General features: G+C 42.8%; 1 protein-coding gene across 4 annotated transcripts in view; it reads left to right on the plus strand.

Moving 5' to 3' along the window:
* Window positions 1-16,956, plus strand: part of BICC1 (BicC family RNA binding protein 1) — a 338,019-nt gene that overhangs the window by 161,499 nt on the left and 159,564 nt on the right. The window lies entirely within an intron of this gene.

Here is a 16,956-nt window from a genome sequence, read left to right on the forward strand (position 1 = left end):
GAGACTAATAATCATTGAGAGACTAAAGACTTGCTTTCCCCTCATGGGATATTTTACTGAATCTTTTCAGTGCAGTCTTTGCTTACAGTATCAGCCTCTTACCTGGTGTTACATCTTTCTGCTTATGACAGGTCATCACAGCTATCCAGGATTGTCTTCCTAACATTAATTCTGAATGCACAGAATGTGTTCTGCAGAGAAACATTTAAGGATATGCTAAACAAAATAGTTTTTGCAGTAGTATCTACCATTTGTTGAGCAAATTGTATCACTGAATGCCAAGTTAGTGGTTCTCAATTTTGGATTCTCAGGGCAGCATTATGTGCTGGTTCCTGATTCTTGTCTACCAGCTCCCTGCAGAGATTGAACTGGTTTGGGGCACAGTCATCCAGCTAACATTTTCCTGAATTTTCTCCCGCACTTTATCGGTCTGTGTGGTCTTTTCCTGACACATAATGTCCTGCCAGCCCTAAATACTACAGTATATACATCTCCCAAAGAGGAGCCTCTGTTCTACCCCCTCGTAGTCCTATATTGATAATTGCCTCTCTGCTGGCTCTTCCCTCCCACCTCCACCTGAGGGCGCCTCTCTCTGTTCACCTTCCTTGGCTGTGAGATTCACTCTCTTGCTCTGCCTATTATCTGGTTCCCTTGGGTGTTATAATGGGAGAGAAGTGAAGATGGGGAGCTAAGGAAAGATAATCTGTTACCAATCAGTTACTTAGAACCACCATTGAAGCCACACACTCTGTTCAAATGTTGTCTCAGCCTTGTCTGTCTTTGCCTCTCTGACCCAGGAATGTATCCAGGAGTACTTGTTGAATTTCATAGTCACTTCATAGAAGTGTCTTCAGCAAGAAGCATGTTTCCCTTTTCCATGTCTTTGCCCTGCTTCTTATTTCCTTATGGGCCTTTCACTCTGTAGAACAGCCATGGACTTGGACCACCTAGTGTGTTCCCGTGACATGGCTTAGGCCAGGTGTCTGGCAGAAGTCGTGCTGTCTTCAGTGAGTCATGCCAGCTTTCCCACGACTGATAGCATTGGCTGTGATTCCCTCTTGTGGAAAATGTATAAATGACAGGAAAATGTACCTCATAGTGCGGGAAGCTGGGAAGCCCGAGGTGACGGCACTGGAGGATTCGGTGCCTGGGGAGGTCCTTATACCTCATGGACAGCAACTTCTAGCTGCCGCCACACATGGCAGAAGAGATGAATGGCTCCCCAGTTCCCCTGTCATGAGGGCGCTGATCCTTATCAGAGTTCAGCTCTTGTGACTTCATCACCCCGCAGAGGCCCCACCTCTTCATACTGTCACCTGGGTGAGTAGGTGTCAGTATATGAATTGTAGGGGGATATTTTCAGACTGTAAGATTGGGAATGGTGCATTTTTCACTGTGAAATCACCATTATCTCTTCCATATTTAATTTGCACTTTGTGAGATATTCCCGCATTATGCCAATATTCTGTTCTTTATCAAATCTTTTTTTTTTTTTTTTTTTGACAGAGTGGACAGTGAGAGAGAGACAGAGAGAAAGGTCTTCCTTTTGCTGTTGGTTCACCCTCCAATGGCCGCCGCGGTAGTGCTGCTGTTCCGATGGCAGGAGCCAGGTGCTTCTCCTGGTCTCCCATGGGGTGCAGAGCCCAAGCACTTGGGCCATCCTCCACTGCATTCCCTGGCCACAGCAGAGAGCTGGCCTGGAAGAGGGGCAACCGGGACAGGATTGGTGCCCCAACCGGGACTAGAACCCGGTGTGCCGGCGCCGCAAGGCGGAGGATTAGCCTGTTGAGCCACGGCGCTGGCCTCTTTATCAAATCTTGAACTACAAGCCTTGACGTGGAGTAATGACTGTGCTTTTTAGACTACCATGATGATAGTTGCCAGATGGTGATGATTTATTTTCATTATTCCATCTATCCTTATTAGCTGCCATTCTGTAAGAAAGAGCCTTCTTTTATTCCCCACCTATAAATTTCCTTACATATTTCGTTATTTACTTCAGTTTGGTCTTATGGATTCCCAGGTGATTGAATGAGTTGAATCTGATAATCCCATTCACTTTGATGCTCAGATTGCCCCAGCTCTGGTCAGTAGGAGCCTTTCCAAGTTGACCCATGCACTCGTTAGATCTGTTCCTGTCTTGTCTTTCCCTCCTCTGGCCCTGATCCTTTTAAATGCAGGATGGTTGCAGCTGATCCAGGACTCCTTGTGTTCATTGCCACTGCACTGCACTTGATTCTAGAACCTCTGAGCAGATAAACAGGGACGTGTGTGTGTGTGTATCACATGTGGGTTTCAGACTAATTCCCTATCTACTGTGTCTATGAAATTTTAAAATGTCTTTTATAATAGTTTGAACTCTAGCCCATACCACCTCAGTGTTATTTTTTAGTCTACCCTCAGGAGGTGGGAAAGCCATTTTCCATTATCCTCAGCATCTTAATTTTATGCCTTATTAACCCTGCTATTGTCATCAATCTCCCAACTACTTAGGAACCCTTCCTCTGCCACTTTGTGCTTCTTTTCTGTCACTCATCTTTCCTTGACTCCTAGGCACACTACAGCTGATGCCCCTACAGGGCACCCCCAGCCCTTTATGGACTACTTTATCTTATTATTATTATTATTATTATTATTGGGGAGTGAACCAATGGAAGGAAGACCTTTCTGTCTCTCTCTCACTGCCTATATCTCTACCACCTGTCAAATAAATAAAAATTATTATTATTATTATTATGATTTACTTGAAAGGCAGAGTTTCAGAAAGAAAGGGTGAGACAGAGACAGAAACATCTTTCATCTTCTGGTTCATTCCCCAAATGGTTGCAATGACCCTGGCTGGGCCAGTCCATAGCCAGAAGCCAGGGCTGCTTCTGGGTCTCTCACATGGGTGGCAGGGGCCCAGGAATTTGGGCCTTCTTACACCGCTTTCCCAGGAACATTAGCAGGGAGCTGGATCAGAAGCGGAGTAGCTGGGACTCGAATCAGTGCCCATGTGGACATCTGCTGTGCCGCAGTGCTGGCCCCCTACTTTATCGTTTTTAAGATTTATTTTTATTTATCTGAAAGAGTGACAGAGGGAGAAACAGAGACACAGATATTTTTAATGTACTAATTCACTCTCCAAATACCTGCAACAGCTGTGGCTAGGCCAGGTTGAAGTTAGGAGCCTGGAACTCCATGTGGGTCTTCTGTGTGGGTGGTAGGGGCCCAGGCACTGGGGCCACCCTCTACTGCCTGCCCAAGTGCGCTAGCAGGAAGGTGGATCAGAAGTGGAGCTGGGACTGGTACTCTGATGTGGATGTGGGCATCCCACGCAGTGGCATGACCCACTCTGCCACAATGCCTTCCCCACCGCTCACTTTTTAGGAGGGTGGAAGGAGAAGCAAAGGGGAAATCCGCCCCCCTCCTCCCGAGTTGATGTGATAATTGCTGAGATTCAACATTGCCGTATTGCTTATGCTCATGGTGGATGCTTTTTAATGACATAGTCGAGATTTAAAAAGATTTAAAAAAGCTGTTACCAGCTTTTCTTTTTTCCACTGCCATGTCTCCCGTAAATGGAGTAGAAGGCAGACTTATTGTGAGACTGCCGTGGACTGTCTGTTGATGGCTGACTTTTATTCTAGTGCTTCCATTTCCTGGGTAGTAGGAGGACAGTGGTTTCTGCTGTGGGATTGTCTGCTACATGGGGAATAACCTGAGGCTGTCAGGTTTTTTTAAGGGGCAGAATCTTCAGGTGTGAGATCAAAGAAGTTTTTTATTTGTTTGACAGGCAGGGAGAGGGAAGAAGGGAAAGAGCACGTGCATGTACATGAGAGTGAGCAAGCTACAAGCCAGTAACACGACTAAGTCTCCTGTTTGTGGCAGGAACCCAGTTACTTGAGCCATCACCACTATTTGCCAGGGTCTATATTTTCAGGAAACTGGAGTCAGGAGCTGGGAGCCCAGAGTTGGGTGTTGAACCCAGGTGCTCCGATGTGAGACAACAAGAGCATCTTAACCACTGGGCAAACCACTGCCCAGCTCCAGCTGTGGTTTTTAGAAGGGCTGTGCCTGAATTCTACTTTTGGTCTCTGGAGTCTCCCTTAGACCTTCCTTGTTCGTGCTTCCTGACTCAGTTCAAGAGCACCGGTTGGTCCAATCCAATCCAATCCAATGTCCCTTCCCTCTGAAATCAGAAGTGGAATTTGAAAAGACCGTGTATCCCCTAGTGTTAACCCCACCTCCTTTAGCCAGACTGGAGGGAGAAGTGGCTGGGAGCCCTCATCTAGGTGATAAAAATCAAAGCACCAAACCTGATTATGTCAGAAGAATCCTAGGCGTGATCTGAAGCTAAATGCCATGTCTGTGTGATTCATGATGATCTAAGAATTTTCATCTGGTTTTCATTTTCTGAAGATTGTTAAGTTGGTTGCTATTATCAACAGTGTTTAGATTTTAACAATTAAAATCAATGTATAGCGTTACCTACATATGCTGTGTTCAAGTTTTGCTCATTTGTTGGCACAATTTCATTCTGCAAAGGTTATATGGCACACATCTACTTTAGGTAATCTCCTGGATAGTGGAAAATAGCTGAAGTCATTGGAGAGTAACTGAGTATGTTATGTAAAATTTCACTTAAAAATTGGATTAAGTATTATTGAATTTATGCTGATTTCAAATCTGATATGATTTGGACTTTAAAATATGAGGCTTTATAGTACTATTCACTTGATGAAAGATTGAATTACATAACCATAATTCAGTAGAGTTTTAAAATATGTAATCAAGAAAGTGAAAGCATAAAAATTATAGTTTGAGAAAAAATTGAAAAAATACAGGAGACTAATTTATAATCTTTGGAGCTGTCATTAAAAGATGTTTATAGAAAGACTGGCATTGTGGCATAGCAGGTAAAGCCTCCTCCGTAAATGCTGGTATCCCACATGGGTGCTGGTTCGTGTCCCAGCTACTCCACTTCCTATCCAACTCCCTGCTAATGCACCTGGGAAAAGCAGCAGAAGATGACCCAAATACTTGAGCCCTTGCTGCCCATGTGGAGGACCTGGAAGAAGCGCCTACCTCCTGACTTTGGCCTGGCCCAGCCCTGGCCGTGGTGGCCATCTGGAAAGTGAACCAGAAGATGGAGGATCTCTCTCCAACTCTCCTTCTCTGTCTGGCTCTGATTTTCAAATCAATTAATAAATCTTTTAAAGTGCATATGGGTATCAAAACAGAAGAAGTCCTACTGTTTGATAGCATAGTAGGGGTGACTGTAGTTCACAGCAACCTTTTATATATTTTGTGAATAAATAGATGAGAGGAGTTCAGATGCTTTACAGAATAAAGCCAGGATGATGGAAACATTAGGTATTCTGATTTGATCAGCTTCACTTGTACACTTATCAAAGTACCACTGTACCCCACAAATACATAATTTTATGATGAGAAAATTTTAGGAATCCTGCCTCTAACTATTTTTCAGATCATATATTTATGTTTTAAATTTTTATTTTGTTTACATTTGCATATCAGTACAGGTATATACAGCCAAGTAAATAAATATCATTAATTATATCCAAATTAATACATATATTGCAACTGCAAACAAAATAAATTATTGTGATTGAGAAATAATGTGTTTTCTGTCTCTTTCTACCTGTCAAAAATATTTTTAAAAAGGCTTATTAGGTCTTGGGGTGCTGGTTCTGTCCAGGTTGCTCTTCTTCCAGTCCAGCTCTCTACTGTGATCCAGGAAGGCAGTGGAGGATGGCCCAAGTCCTTGGGCCCTGCACCCGCATGGGAGACCAGGAGAAGCACCTGGCTCCTGGCTTCAGATCAGCGAGATGCGCTGGTCGCAGCGTGCCGGCCGCGGCAGCCATTGGAGGGTGAACCAACGGCAAAAAGGAAGACCTTTCTCTCTGTCGTCTCTCTCTCTCTCTCTCACTATCCTCCACTGCCTTCCTGGATCACAGCAGAAAACACATACATTGAATAGAGTGAGTTCTCACATGTTGGTTCACTCCCCAAGTGCCTACAATGACCAAGACTAGTTCTGTCAAATTATGTCATAACAGCAGATCCCCTGCCTACACACACTTATTTTTTGTGTCATGTCTAGAGTAGTGCCTGTCATGTCATAGGCTATTAGGTATTTGTTACATAATTAAATGAAAGGTCTGACTTTTATTTGTAACTGTATTTAAAAATTCAGTGTACAATCTTATTTAATAATTATATCATTAAATTATAATTGTGTCATTTAAATACTGTTATTTAAATAATATTATTTATTCTTTTACTTCGAATAAGTCTTTTGAAACTCATTTTGGTTGTATCAGTGGCTTATTGTTTCAGTTCTGAGTAGTCTATTGTGTCAGATATAACATTTTTTAAAGTTCATTTAGCAGTTGATGGGCACTTGAGGTAATCAAAGTTTACTGCTATGACAACCACAGGAGGTTTTTGCTTGGACATATTTTCATTTCTTTGGGATGCGTGCCTTAGAGTGGAGTTACTGATTCATATGCTTTAAGTGTATATTTTACTTTGAAGAAACTTAAATTTTCTAAGGTGGCTGTGAAGTTTTGGATTCCTGCCAGCAGTATATGAGAGTCCTATTTGTTTCATATCTTTGCCCACACTTGATGTTATCCACCTGCTGGTTCACTCCCCAGATGGTTACAACAGCCAGGTGGGACAGACAGAAGGCATCAGCCAGGAGCTTTTTCCAGGTCCCCCACATGGATGCAGGGGCCCAAGTACTTTGGCCATCTTCCACTGATTTCCTAGGCCCATTAGCAGGAAACTGGATTGGAAATGGAGCAGTCAAGGCTCAAACCAGCACCCATATGAGGGTGCCGGTATTGCAGGCAGTGGCTTTACTTGCTAAGCTACAGTATCAGCCCCCAGCCATCTTTTTTTTTTTTTACTTTTTGATAGGCAGAGTGGACAGTGAGAGAGAGACAAAGGGACAAAGGTCTTCCTTTTGCCGTTGGTTCACCCTCCAATGGCCGCCGCGGTTGGCGTGCTGCGGCCAGCGCACCGTGCTGATCTGATGGCAGGAGCCAGGTGCTTCCCCTGGTCTCCCATGGGGTGCAGCAGCCATTCTAGTGGATATTTAGTAGTTTGTGTTTCTGGATTTATTTGCATTTCTCTGATCAATTTTGAGAATTTCACGTGCTTTTTGCCTGCTCATACTTGGTTTTGTGAAATGCTTAATACTTGGCTAAATTTTTATTAAGTAATAGAGTTCTTGATATAGATTCTTGATCAGATACAGGCATTATAAATATTTTTGTGCTAGTCTATGGCTTTGTTCTGTCTTTCATCATTTTTTGCTTTCCTCCTTTAAGTAATTATCTCTGGTAAAAAATCTTCCTTTCTGTATCCACATACATTGATTATCTTTTTGATTAGATTGTTTTATTAATTATAGTTAAAATATTTGGGGCATCCTGGGGTCTGGTGCTGTCATGTTGACTTCAGGTTTCTCTTCAGCTACACACACTTAAACAGACACATACACACTCTAACACTTTTGGTGTCCAGTAATTTTTTTTAAGATTATATTTATTTGAAAGGTAGAGTTGCAGATACATGCGTGTGCAAACCCCCCCCCCCCCATCTTCTATCTGTGGTTCAAATGACTGCAACAGCTGGGGCTGGGCCAGGTTGAAGCCAGGAGCCTGGAACTCCATCTAGGTCTCCCACATGGATGGCCAGGGCCCCAGTACTTGGGCCATCTTAGTTACTTTCCCAGGCACATTAGCAGGGAGCTGAGTTGGAAATGGAGAAGCTTGGACTCAAACTGGAACTTGTGTGGGATGCCAGCATTGCAGGCGGTGGCTTAGCCTGCAGTGCAACAAGGCTGGTCCCAGTGGTTTATAAGCTTGTCTTGAATGTCAGGTGTATGCTGTGGAACAATAAAAACCCGAAATAAATACGATATCCATGGGTGTTTACATCTCTTTTCTTTTAGGTCCTTAACAAAGGGGAGAGTGTGGATACTGTAATTGAGCTTGGTTTGAGTTTTGTTGTTGCTCTGATTACCTGGAGTGCAGCACAAGCTCCATATTTCTCCAGTGGTGGACTGCTGCTGCCACCTGGAGCTTGGGATGAGACTGGGCGCACCATGAAGGTTTTCTCAGGGCTCCTGATCCGCCCTGCGCTTTCAGCCATCCTTGTACATCTGTTCCACAGGAGGCTCTGCGTATTCCTGCTGCCACTCCCCCCCCCCCACCACCACCCGGGGTGGACTCTTGCTTTTTACTCTGTGCAAGCTTCATGGTGGGAGTGGGGAGGACATGACTGAAATTCTTCTCCCCAACCTCAGTTTTCGGTTCAGGAGAGGGGTTTGCTCAAGTGTTCCTGTCACTCTCATACATAGTTATTTTGGAAATTTACATAGTTGATTTTGATAGTAGCTTGTTCTGGCAACATATTCCTCATAACTACTTTTCTGTCTTGAAGCGTACATGTTAGATATAGTATTGTACTATCCGCATTATTTTAGTGGTCCTTTTCTGTGGCTGATCGTTTGTGTTGACTCATGAATCTTGGCCGTTCTGTCATAACTTCGGTGATTTGCTTCTGAGTCCACGTTTTTGGCCTTTTACCCATGTGACTTCTTTGAAGCCTGTATTCTAACTGCTTTGCTGCAGTTAGTGTTTGTGCCTTTATTTGCCTGGGAGCACAGCCGTCACTTAGGACTACGTTAAATTACTGTTTTCCTTGTGAACTCCAGCACCGGCGGTGTTGACTGCAGAGTAGTGTTGGAAGATTCTCAGGGGAGATGCTTTCCTTCGCCCTCTACCAAGCCCAGATGAGATCCTCATCTCCACTGACATTCACTAAGGGAGAGTTGTATTTCACTTCCTCCTCTGGGTCTTAGGAGTTTCTGATCTGAACTTTCTGTTCTATGAACAGGATTTGATAAACCTAGGCTGGAGGCCAACAGGTGCTGGTACATATTTCTGTGTCAAGTGGCTTCATTGTTTGCTTATCCCTTTATTTCTTTATCCTTTTTGTCTATAAGGAGTTTTCTTACTTTCCATTATGTTTCTGTATTGTTTTCTCAGCATTTTAAGTGTTTTCTACTTAAGTGGCTTTATCTCCAAATATCCAGTTTACTCAGCTGCCAAAAGTGCAAGTTCTCTTCTGTATCTTCTTGAACCTCTGGTGTAGAAATTGACATTTCATATATATTTTTTTCACCTAAAAATTCTAACAGGTTTCTGAGTGTAACTTTTAAATTTTTTTGAATCCCAGGCCAAACACACACAACACAGGAGGAGATGAGAGACACTATAAAGAGCTTAGGCTTTCTGTTCCTATACACTTAAATGGAAAACCTGGGTGAATGCCCCATCCTCTGGGTCATTTCCCAGATACCTGCAACAGCTGGAGTGGGCTGGAGCTGGAAGCCCGGCACTCAGTCTAGGTCTCCCACATAAGTAGCAAGAACCCAGTTACTTGGGCCATCACTGTCTTCTGCTAGGGTCTGAGCTGGCAGAAACCTGGAGTCAGACCCAGAGCTGGGTGTTGGTCACAGGTGCTTCACTGTGGAATGTGGACATCTTCACTGCTAGGCCAAATGCCCACCCCCATTTATTGTTTAAACTTTTCTGTTGGCTGGCACTGTAGTGCAGCGGATTAAATCCCCAGCCTGCAGCACCAGCATCCATATGGGCACCGGTTTGAGTCCCGGCTGTTCCTCTGGCTATCCAGCTCTCTGCTATAGCCTGGAAAAGCAGTAGAAGATGGCCAAGTGCTTGACCCCCTGTGCCTTCGTGGGAGACCCAGAAGAAGCTCCTGACTCCTGGCTTTGGATCAGGTCAGCTGAGGCCATTGCGGTCATTTGGGGAATGGAAGACCTCTTTCTCTGTCTCTGGCTCTACCTCTCTCTCTCTTTCAAATAAATAAAATAATCCTTTTTTTTTTAAATTCCTTTGTCAAATATATAGGAAGTAGTATCTTGTTCAGTTGTTTCAATAATGACCTACAGAAGAAAAGTTCATAATTAGGTCAGCCAGATGGAAAAATTTCAACTTAGTGCCACTTGACAGTTTCCAGGAAGGCAAGCATTAGTACTTATCAAACAAAGATTTTATTTTCCAGCTGATTGCAGTGTATTTTGTAAATCTGTGGATTGTAAACAGGATACAGACTAAACTACTTGCTTACTCTCCTTGGCCTTCTAGTTCTTTAAAAGCCAACGCATAAAGAATAACATGTAAACTTAGTCTGGATACACAGTTTCTCAAGAGCTACTAAGGATACTTTTTTACTGGACTCATTAGGAAAATACAGTATTTTTGTTTCCTTTTAGGGCAGTTCTGAGGCATTTGAGGGAATTTTATGAAGTCAGGTGACATTTATTCACTGTAATCATGAACAAATAGCATGAGCTGAAAGTTTTTGAAAGTTCTTACATTCTATTTTGAGACAGTTTTCCGTTCAAAGTTTTTGTATTTCTTTTGAAACCAGGTGTGTTACCTAGAACCCAAACAAAACTTTTAAGTAGTTTTTCTCTGAGTCATTTCTTTTTGTTGGAAGGAGTCAAGGAGAGAGAAATGATAAAAGTAGGGAAGACAGGGTAGAGGGAAAGAAGTAAGTCTGAATGTCATCACCAGTCCCTCAAAGATCAAAGTAGCCTTTTAGTGTAATTAAAATGTTTACTTCAGTCCTTTTTTTTTTAAAAAAAAAAAAGATTTATTTGAAAGGCAGAGTTATGGGGGCCGGGGTTAGGGGGGAGAGAGAATGAGACTCTTACATTCGCTGGTTCACTACTGAAATGGCTGCAGTGTTGGAGCTAGGCGATTCGAAGCCAGGAGCTTCTTCTGGGTCTCTCAAGTGAGTGCAGGGGCCCAAGCAGTTGGCCATCTTCTACTGCTTTCCCAGGCATATTAGTAGGGAGATGGATTGGAAGTGAAGCAGCCGGGGCTTGAACTGGTGCCCACATGGGATGCCAGCACAGAAGGTGGCAGCTTTATCCTCTAGGCCACAGCGTCTGCTGCTAGTTCAGTCCTTTTATTTTGTGTACCAGGAAATGCAGTGGCAGACATGGGTCCTACATCTCTAATGACACATAGTGCTTCTTATAAGCAACGCCAGGATTGAAGGATGCTCCTGACAGCTGCGTGATCCATAGTGACCTCTTGAGTCTCTCTAAACCTGCTTGTCAAGTGTTAAATGGAAATCATGCCTGCTTTATGGGGATCTATAGAAGAAGCGGAGGTAATATGTGTGTTATGACGTGCTGATGTATACCAGGTGCTCAATAAATGGTATTTCCCTTTGTCTCATCTTAACCTGCTATAAATTATTTTTTAAAAACATAGTAAATTGAAAATTAGCAGTAAACAGTTTATACAGAATCAACTATTTTATAGTCTTGCACTTTTTAAGAAAATGCACAGTGTGCAGGTGGAAGTAAAAGTTGCCTTGGCAGCCTCCCAGAATTGTTTGAGTTTTGGAAAAGAGGGAAGTTTTACATCATCTTGAGATGTTTCTTGTTCCCATCAGTGTGTTACTGCTGATGGCCAGGTGTGCCAGTTTATACATAAGGCAGTTCTGAAACCTTTTCCTCTCCTGTTCTTTTGTGAATTCCTCTTTCGTGAGCTTTTGATCCTCATGGAATGGCCTTATAAAGTAGGAGAAAATAGCAGTAAAACTTTAAACTTATACTTTCCAGTGAACTTTTTATGTTTCCAGATGAATGCACCGTGTTTTGAGTCTCACCTTCAAGTCTGATTCTGAACGAAAAATAACTCAAAATTTTTCTTTGGCACAGCAGCCTGTATCCCAGCTGTCACATTTGAGCTGTGCTCTACTTCATTTGCCCTTTGAAAGAACACACATTCCAAGAATTACATCAGTTTAAATGGATATGGTGTGTAACCAGAAATTCTCTTATTTGGGAAAACTCAGTTTTATTGATGACATTGGGTTCTGGAGTACGTTTCACACATTATTGATTCACGTGCTTTCTGCTGGGCCAGTTATAGTAAACTAGGACTCAGGAATGTGTAAAACAAAGATTTGCCTTCCCTCTCTAAAGTGGGTGGGTGAGCCTCATGCTCAATATTTTTACTGATCAGACTAAGAAACTGGAGCCAGCCTTGTGCTCACCTAACTAAGAAGAGATAGTGCTTTAATATTTGAGTGATTAATAAACCTTTGTTTGGACTCTAAAAGGATTATAAAAGGTTATATGTAGGTAAGTCCAAGTCGATAGTTGGGAGAGTAAGGAAAACTGTTGGTCTTGGAATATTCACCAGACTGTGTGTTAGGAACTGAACATCATCTGACAAAAGAGTTTCCCAAGCAGTGAATTTAAATAATTAAAATATTTGTATTTCTGAATGAAAACTCCTTTTCAGTATACCTATTTGTGATGGTGCTTGCCCATAAACTCTAGAAGTATTGGGCGAGTGAATCAATGAGGTTTGTTTTTGAAAGATTTAATTAATTTATTTGAAAGGCAGAGTCACAGAGAGGCAGAGGAAAAGAGAGAGAGAGAGCGAGCTCTACCATATGCTCTTGGACTCCCCAGATGGCTGCTATGGCTAGAGCTGGGCCCATCCAAAGCCAGGATCCAGGAGCTTCTTCCAGGTCTCCACCTGGGTTGCAGGGACCCACGGACTGATCTCTACTGCTTTCCCAAGCTATGGCAGACCTGGATCAGAAGTGGAGCAGATGGGTTTAGAACCAGTGCCCATATAGGATGCCAGCATGGTATGCCACAGCGCTGGCCCCTGTAATTGGTTTTGAAAATTCCATTTGTGAGTTTTAATTAAAATGCCAATTTTACTTTATTTTTGTTTGAAAATAAATTGGTAAAATTTAAACCTTTTTTTAAGAAAACTTTTATATAATAAATATAAATTTCAAAAAGACAATTTTTGGATTATAGCAGTTTTTTCCCCCATAACCACTCTCCCACCCACAAACCATCCCATCTCATACTCCCTCTCCCATCCCATTATTCATTAAGATTCATTTTTAATTTTCTTTATATACAGAAGATCAACTATGCTGAGTAAAGATTTCAACAGTTCGTACTCACACAAACATAAAAAGTATAAAGTACTGTTTGAAGACTAGTTTTACCATTAATTCTCAAAGTAAAACACACTAAGGACAGAGATCCTACATGGGGATTAAGTGCCCAGTGACTCCTGTTGTTGATTTAACAATTCAGACTCGGGTCAGTTGTCAGTAATCACCCGAGGCTTTTGTCATGAGTTGCCAAGGCTATGGAAGCCTCTTCAGTTCACCAACTCCGACCTTATTACGACAAGGCCATAATCAAAGTGGAAGTTCTCTCCTCCCTTCAGAGAAAGGTGCTGCCTTGTTTGATGGCCCGTTCTTTCTGCTGGGATCTCACTCACAAAGATCTTTCATTTAGGTCATTTTTTTGCCACAGTATCTTGACTTTCCATGCCTGAGAAACTCTCATGGGCTTTTTAACCAGATCCGAATGCCATAAGGGCTGATTCTGAGGCCAGAGTGCTGTTTAGGGCATCTGCCATTCTATGAGTCTGCTGTGTATTCTGCTTCCCATGTTGGATCGTTCTCTCCTTTTTAATTCTATCAGTTATTATCAGACACTGGTCTTATTTATGTGATCCCTTTGACACTTAATCTTATCTTCATGTCAGTTACAAACTTAAACTGATCACTTGAACTAGTAAGATGGCATTGGTACCTGCCAACTTAATGGGATTTGGAGTCCATGGCATGTTTCTAGCTTTATCCTTAGGAGTAAGTCCAAGTGAGTGTGTGCCAAACTATACTTCTCCTTCTTCTCTTATTCCCACTCTTATTTTTAACAGGGATCAATTTTCAGTTGGATTTAAACTCCTAAGAATAATTGTGTTAATTACAGAGTTCAACCACTGGTATTAAGTACAACAAGAAACTACTAAAAAGAATAAAATAATAAGCTGTTCCTTGACAGTCAGGACAAGGGCTGATCAAGTCATTGTTTCTCGTAGTGTCCATTTCACTTCTAAAGGTTTCCTTTTAGGTGCTCAGTTAGTTGTCACCGATAAGGGAGAACATATGATATTTGTCCCTTTGGGACTGGCTTATTTCACTCAGCATGATGTTTTCCAGATTCATCCATTTTGTTGCAAATGACTGGATTCTGTTTTTTTTTTTTTAATGCTGTCGAGTATTCCATAGTGTACATATCCCATAATTTTTTTTATCGAGTCTTAAGTTGATTGGCATTTAGGTTGATTCCATGTCTTAGCTATTTTGAATTGAGCTGCAATAAACATTGAGTTGCAGACAGCTCTTTGATTTGCTATTTTAATTTCCCTTGGGTAGATTCTGAGGAGTGGGATGGCTGGGTCATGTGGTAGGGCTATATTCAGGTTTCTGAGGAATCTCCAAACTGTCTTCCATAGTGGCTGTACCAGTTTGCATTCCCACCAGCAGTGGATCGGTGTGCCTTTTCCCCCACATCCTTGCCAGCATCTGTTGTTAGTTGATTTCTGTATGTAAGCCATTCTAACTGGGGTGAAGTGAAACCTCATTTAACTAAACCTTTAACAATTAAGTTGATAAACAGAATTCCTAGATAAACATTTTAAAACTACATTACTTAGTAACATAATGTTATATTTGTTTTATATGCAATTGGTAGCTGTCTACTCAGTATATAGATCTCAGAAAGCCACCAGAGCATAAAAGCAACAAAACAGAATCCCTTAAAATGTTATATAATTTAGAATAGCCATTATTCTCCCTGTATAAGCTGATGCTTTCCCCATTTTTATAAACTTAACAGTTTCATTGATTAAAATGTCTTAAAATATTTCTATTTAACTTTTTCTGCAAAATACAAACTTTTAGAGTTTTGGTAATGTTTCAAATGGCTTTAAGGTATTAGTGTGCTTTGCATTGAATTGTTAACAAAGCCATTGATAGTTAACATTCTTGGATTCACAATGAAAAAGATGTCATACACAGGGGAGCTAGGAAGATGGCGGTATAGCAGCAAGGTGTGCTAAGTCGTGCAGAGAGAGATTGATGAATAGAGGTGACCGTCAGGCAACAGAACCATGGAAGGTTGGCACGCAGTGGCATGGGAGCACGCCAGAGAGTTCTGGGGACCAGAAGAGGTAGAGGTAGAGGTTCCCAGAACTGCAGAAAGAGAACCCAACAAAGAACCAGCAGGAGGATGGCGGCTGCCACCGCTGAAGCCATCCTGCCATTCCCACTGCACTCTGGGAGGGACAGTGGAGACATAGGCATAGATGAATGGGTAAGCAAAGCAGAGCAAAGTGAATAGTGCTTGCTGCTGTAAGGGAGGAAGAGGGCATGATCCTGGGAGATGAACTGAGCGATTGAACACGCCAGGATCCCTCAATGTCTTCCCCTGCCCCACAACCAGAGCTGCAGTGGGTGGAGATCAGCCATCTTGTTTGTTTACATTTGGGAGTGAAAGAGTGCTGGCTCTGCTTTTGCCTCCCAAATGCGAACTTCAGTGGCAGGGATTACCTCACCTGGGGAACAAGGACCTCAGCAGGGGCACGGTGATGGGGTTGGGGGACTGAGCAACAGAGGCCCAGGCCCCAGGTGAACAAAAGAACAGGGAGACTGGCCCCAGGGGGTGGAGCTTAGTACCTCAAAGCCCAGGTACCAGTCTACTCAAGTATCTGCCTCCCTCAGTTACCAGAAATAAACAAGCTTTAAAGGTGGAGCTGCCTGCTTACACTGGCAGTCAGCACAGACCCATAGCAGAGGGAAATCAACCTAAAAATTAAACCAAACAGAAACCAAACAGAAATGCCGAAGAACAAAGGAAAAATCCTGAATAAGAATATAGAAGAACCTATGAACTTGCCAATGGAGCAGGCTAAACCGTCCATGCTAGAGGCTGAAGAAGAAGAATTGGAAGTCATGCCAGAAAAAGAATTCAGAAAATTAATAATCAGATTACTTAGAAGCAATGAGAAACAGATTAAAGATCTGAATGAAAAGCATGCCCAAGGATTAGAGATCCTAAAGAGAAGCCAGAATGAAATACTGGAAATGTGAAATACCGTGGAATCCCTCAGGAATCGAACAGATGAAATAGAAGAGCAAATATCAGAACTCGAAGACAAATTTCCAAAAATAATACTTGGATCAAACACAGAAGAAATTAGAAAATTAAAAAACATGGTTGGAGAGTTACAAGATTCAATCAAGTGTTGTAATGTCCGGATAATAGGAGTCCCTGAGGGTGGGAAAGAGAGAACGAATTAGAAGGAATTTTCAATGAAATATCAGAAAACTTCCTGAGCAGCACCGCGTAGTGAGCGTGCGGGAGTGCGCCCGCTCCCAGGGCTTCCCCGACACCTACCGGCTCTTCGGCAACATCCTGGACAAGCACCCGCAGGTGGGCAACGCCGTGCCGCCTCCCCTGGCCAAGGCCATCGGCTTGGAGATCAAGCTGTGTATGCTGGCCAGAGCGCGCGAGAGCGCCTCAGCCAAGGTGAAGCAGGAGGACCAGGCCGCCCAGGACTAGCCCCGCCCGCCAGCTCGCGCCGTCCTCGAGCCGCGTGCCCAGTCCGGGCCGTGCGCTGTGCGTGGCCCCGGCCACCGAGGGGCTGTCGTGAGGTGTGCGTCCCGGCTGCCGGCGTCGGCAGGCGCTCTGTGCAGTTCTCCGTGCGCTCCGGATTTTAAAAGTTTTTTATTACGCATTATATCAAATGACCACTGTCCAAGTGGAAATTAAGACTTTATGATATAGTTTTTATATGTTGTAAATATTTCCTCAAATAAATCTCTCCTATAAACCTCAAAAAAAAAAAAAAACATAGGCAGGTTGAAAGAAACAACCAAATTCAACAAATACACAGGAGTCCTAACAAATTTGACCAGAAAAGGAATTTACCATGACCCATTGTGGCAACACTCAGTTTAGTGAAACACAAAGAACAAATCCTAAAATGTGCCAGAGAGAACAAGTCA

This window comes from Lepus europaeus, chromosome 17 (assembly GCF_033115175.1).
Source record: "Lepus europaeus isolate LE1 chromosome 17, mLepTim1.pri, whole genome shotgun sequence".
Taxonomy (NCBI): Eukaryota; Metazoa; Chordata; class Mammalia; order Lagomorpha; family Leporidae; genus Lepus; species Lepus europaeus.